We start from the raw sequence: 5,676 nt of genomic DNA, 5'->3' as shown, positions 1-5,676 counted from the left end.
TTTTAATATACCGCCGGACGTAGGAAGTAAGACCCAAAAAGCGGCGCACCTGACGCACGGTTTTGGGCTGTATGTAGTGCGTAATAGAGTCGATAATCTTATCCGAGATAGAGTAACCGAAACGGCCAACTCGGTTCCCGAGGGCGATGATCTGGCTATAACCGAAGGAACATTTAGAAGGGGTAAGTTTCAAACCGGCCGCCTCTAAACACTTGAACAGTTGTTCGAGGGTGGTCAATAAGACCGAGAACTCGTCGGCAAAACAGTACAGATCATCCATGTAGGAGGCGAACGTGGAAGGATCCATTTGTGCACAAGCCAAGTGAATCGATCGGGTTAATCCAGCAGGACTGGTGCTTGCGCCCATTGCCGCAAAATTAAGTTCAAAATGGCCTTTTCCTGGCACTGTGAATGCCGTATACGGCTTGCTGTCTTCGGACAGGGGTAACTGAAAATACGACTGGTGCAAATCAAGATTACAATAGAAACGTTTGCCGCCCATTTGATATAGAGTCTCATTGAGATCGTTCATACCAATCGCATCAAAGATGGTGTTCGAGTTCAGTGCACGAAGATCCTGCACCATGCGGTATTTCCCGTTACTTTTGCGCACGAGAAACACAGGCGAGTTGTAAGGGGACGTAGATTCCCGGATGACCCCTTGCCGTAACAGGGAGTCGATTTGCTCATTCATTTCTTTTCTCAAATGAATGGGCACCGGGTACGGCCTTGATCGGAAAACAACATCGTCTTTCAGGCGAATGCGGTGTACGTAATTTGTAGCTCGACCCACGTCAGTTTCGGACCAAGAAAAAACGTGGGAATAGGTATTCAAGAGCTGCAACAATTGTTGTTGTTGTACGGGCGTAAGGTCCGGATTAATGTCGAACTGCTTGTCAACCGGAGATGCGTGACTTGCATCTTCAGTTTCTGTCGTGACATTCACTTGAGCCGGGGTGGGAAATACACTGGCGGTGTCACTCGCACCTTCCCCGGTCGGGGCGACCGGTGCCCCGGTGTGGGTAACCGGGACGGGGAGTTCCCACGCTTCCGCGGCGCCGATACGCTGACCTTTGGGAATGGAAGCCTTGGCTTGTTCTTCTTACCATATTTCTTAGAAGTACTTAATTAGAAAGATGACAATTGGGGATTTAAAAACAGAACAGGGTGTGAAAGCCCTCAATGAATATTTAGCAGACCATAGTTATGTTGATGGGTATCAACCCACTCAAGCCGACACTTCTATATTTGAATCATTGGGTGGTGTTCCTTCTCCTGCAACCCCTCATGCTCTACGATGGTACAACCACATCAAGTCGTACGGCGATGAGCGTAAGAAGTTCCCTAACGGAAAGCCACCAGCTGAGTTTACTAGCGGCAGTGCTGGAAAGAAAGCAGCAAAGGAGGACGATGATTTAGATTTGTTTGGTTCAGACGACGAGGATGCAGAAGCCGAGAGGATTCGCCAGCAAAGGCTCGATGAATACAACCAAAAGAAGTCCAAGAAGCCAGCCATAATAGCAAAGTCCAGTATTGTCCTTGACGTTAAACCATGGGATGATGAAACCAACATGAAGGAGATGGAACAGAAGGTTCGCTCAATATCTATGGATGGTCTTGTTTGGGGTGCAGCTAAATTAGTTCCTGTGGGCTATGGTATCAACAAATTACAAATCATGTGTGTAGTAGAAGATGAGAAGGTTTCCGTGGATCAGCTGTCAGATGATATCCAGGGTTTTGAAGATTGTGTCCAGTCAGTAGATATTGCTGCATTCAATAAGATATAATTCTGGCTGTTGGATCTTGTATAAAATTTTATAAAAATATATAATTTCTGAAAACCGTTTGTAAAAAAAAAAAACAAAAAAAAACAAAAAAAAAAACAAAAAAAAAAAAACAAAAAAAAACGAATAATCGGGAAGTTAAAGTTATCGTTAGAATATCGGTCGGCGAAAGTACAGAGTTTGGAGCCCGGAGTTGCTCCCTCGTCCGTTTTCTTTCAGAGTAGGACCACGTCGATCCAAGGACCAGCGGAGAAGAGATCGCCGTAGAACTCCAGGTAACGAACATTCCTTGTCTTTCCTTCCCCTGCCTGTTCAGTCAAAGGTAGTGTTTAAATATATGTCCGTGTGTTCTTACTTACGGGGCTAGTCCCCTTGTAGTTAAGTGTCGACGTGCTCTCCAGAGCTACCCCCTTCCTTTTACAACGTTCCTCTCGCCTAACAAGCGAGTGGCTAAAGGCTGTCATAGCCTATCTACGATCCCCGCTCTTAGTCTTTATACGGTATATAGTAATTTGAAAGAATTAAGAATATAGCCGCATAAGAAACGTTTACGAAAGTCATTAAGTGAGCAAATGAATTCAGAAATGTATCTCATCTCAATTTCTTTTTGATTCTCTGACGAGGAGAACAAATGCATTTGTCCGTTCCCCGGTGGCGCTGTGGTCAATTAGACGCCCCGAAGCACTTTACGGTTGCGCTTCTTTTTTAGTCGCACTGGGCCATTAGCAGCGCTTTTTATTAGCGATCCTGGTTATCCTCTTTTGGTCGTTACATAGGAGGTGGCGCTAGTGTCAGTTTAGTCGACCCTACTCCTTTATACAGGGTGTTTCTAAAGGTCGTTTACAACGCTTGGGAGGTGATTCCTCACACGAAAACAAGCAAAAAGTCTAAGTTCCATTTTTACGACTGAGGCTTCGTTTCCGAGATAGGAGCCTCGCAAAAGGTGACAAAGTGAACGTCACACCTAACTGGGACGAATACTATCACAGATAGAGAGGCGGTTCCAAGGGAATCATAAAGGAATCGTATGTGCTCAGTCCGGAAGTCACTATGAAAAGTTCACTGCACGCATGCGCAATGGAGTCCTCAAAGGAATTGGGGATTTCCAGCAACAACAATGCATGGAAAAGGTATGTAACGCAGCAAGAAGGACAGTGACAATGAGAAATGCGTTCAAGACAACACATCCCGACCTCAAACATCAAAACATGACCACCGAACACAAAATCCGAAAAGTTGAGCACGGTTGCATACCCCAGTTACACGCGAGGAATGAACGAATCATGTCATGTGGCATACGAGAGACAGGAGGAGGGAAAGAAAAACACAATATCAGATGATTGCGACAACGTGTATTTTTACACGCGACAACTACGTAATATCCCCCCCCCCCCCACACACACAACAAACAACAAATGCTACAATATCTTACGCACAGACAGTCCGTGTCACTGTACACCAACTGAAGATGTCACTTTCACCACACAAAGGGGGTGGGGAGCAATACCAAAAGTGTTCGCACGCGATCATTGTGACGTAAAAGAGACCAGTTTTGGAAGCGCTGCACAGGCAAGTCTGGCTCTCGTAGTCTACGTTTGACCTTCATGACTGCTGTTCCCGCGAGAGGAGCTCGAAGGGTTGGTTCTCTCCGGCAGTCGTCCCAATCGTGTTGCAGGTGCTGGGATATGATCAGCAGTTCGCTCTAGGTTGTCATACGCATTGAAGAGTACTAGTATGTTGCATTGAAAGAAGTTGACGTGGTGGAGTGGGCAAGTCAAGTATCGCAACAATTGGTCTGTGGTGTTCGTACGGTGATACGGCCAATTTGTGCAGTGTGCCAGTGTTAAACAAAAACAATACTTTGCAGTTCCAGCTCCCTATTACACAGATGGCTGCGTATACGACCCAGCAGCTAGCAGACATGCATCTCATGTATGGGGAGGCACGTGGTAATAGCCGTGAGGCAAGGCGTCTTTATGGAGAACGCTTTCCACATAGACGTTTACCGTCTCACACCTTCTTTCAGGTAGTGGACAGTCGACTGCGTGAAACAGGGTCAGTGTTACCACCGCGACAAGAAGTTGGAAGACCCCGAAGTGTACGCACACATCAGTTTGCAGAAGATGTGTTAACAGCGGTCGCAGAACATCCTGGCACCAGTACGCGAGTGCTCGCTCGGGCACGAAACACGTCTCATGTGAATGTTTGGCGAGTGTTGTCAGATGAAGGAATGCACCTTTTTAAACTGCAGAAAGTACAAGAACTGTTACCTCGTGACTTTCGCCCTCGTATGGAGTTTTGCCAATGGTTGTTGCATCAGCTGGACACAAACCCTTACTTCGGGGCAAAAGTATTGTAGACAGATGAAGCCATTTGCACCAGGATGGATGTCTTCAATAGTAGAAACAGTCATGTATGGGACTTTGACAACCCACATGCACTTTTTGTGGCCCATCACCAGCACAGGTTTTCAGTGAATGTGTGGTGCGGGATAGTACATGATCAATTAATTGGACCATACATTCTCCCTGTTCGCCTGAATGGTCGCACGTATCATGCATTTCTTAGTGAGGTTCTGCCTGAACTGTTGGAGACCGTACCTTTGGCACTGCGGCAAGAAATGTGGTACCAACACGATGGTGCACCAGCTCATTTCGATCGTAATGTACGACATTTCCTGCATGACGTGTTTCGCAATAGGTTCATTGGTAGGGATGAGCCTGTGCCTTGGCCACCGAGGTCACCAGATCTCAACCCTCTCGATTTTTTCTTCTGGGGAGAAATGAAAACCCTCGTATACGACACACCTGTCACATCAGCTGAGGACCTCGTTGCTCGCATCAACGTCGCCGCCGCGACGGTAGCAGATACACCTGGCTTGTTTGCTCGTACTCGACAATCCTTGATTCGTCGCTGTCATCTCTGCGTAGAAGTAAACGGCAGACATTTTGAAAACCGTCTGTGATTATTGCCCTCGGCAAATACCAGTGAGAACACTTTTGGTATTGCTCCCCACCCCCTTTGTGTGGTGAAAGTGACATCTTCAGTTGGTGTACAGTGACACGGACTGTCTGTGCGTAAGATATTGTAGCATTTGTTGTTTGTTGTGTGTGTGTGGGGGGGGGGGGATATTACGCAGTTGTCGCGTGTAAAAATACACGTTGTCGCAATCATCTGATATTGTGTTTTTCTTTCCCTCCTCCTGTCTCTCGTATGCCACATGACATGATTCGTTCATTCCTCGCGTGTAACTGGGGTATGCAACCGTGCTCAACTTTTCGGATTTTGTGTTCGGTGGTCATGTTTTGATGTTTGAGGTCGGGATGTGTTGTCTTGAACGCATTTCTCATTGTCACTGTCCTTCTTGCTGCGTTACATACCTTTTCCATGCATTGTTGTTGCTGGAAATCCCCAATTCCTTTGAGGACTCCATTGCGCATGCGTGCAGTGAACTTTTCATAGTGACTTCCGGACTGAGCACATACGATTCCTTTATGATTCCCTTGGAACCGCCTCTCTATCTGTGATAGTATTCGTCCCAGTTAAGTGTGACGTTCACTTTGTCACCTTTTGCGAGGCTCCTATCTCGGAAACGAAGCCTCTGTCGTAAAAATGGAACTTAGACTTTTTGCTTGTTTTCGTGTGAGGAATCACCTCCCAAGCGTTGTAAACGACCTTTAGAAACACCCTGTATAAGTATAGCTTGTATCGTTTGCCAAAGAAACGGGGGAAAGGGAAAGAAAACATATATAGGGCATAAAGAAAAGGAAGCGAGACGACGCAACTAGATTTCTTATATATAGAAGAAATAATAAAAGAAGTCTTTTCCATAATCAAAGAAGAAGAAGCTTATTTCTATAATCAAAAGAAGAAGAAGCCTATTCGATAATCA

At 46.0% G+C, this 5,676-nt stretch overlaps 1 pseudogene; it reads left to right on the top strand.

Moving 5' to 3' along the window:
* Positions 1 to 1,079: 1,079 nt before the first annotated feature.
* Positions 1,080 to 1,864, top strand: LOC146003534 (elongation factor 1-beta pseudogene; annotated as a pseudogene).
* Positions 1,865 to 5,676: the final 3,812 nt, after the last annotated feature.

The sequence above is a fragment of the Lepisma saccharinum genome, chromosome 20 (genome assembly GCF_977018435.1).
Source record: "Lepisma saccharinum chromosome 20, izLepSacc3.1, whole genome shotgun sequence".
Taxonomy (NCBI): Eukaryota; Metazoa; Arthropoda; class Insecta; order Zygentoma; family Lepismatidae; genus Lepisma; species Lepisma saccharinum.
This window is presented reverse-complemented; position numbering and strand designations above follow the sequence as displayed.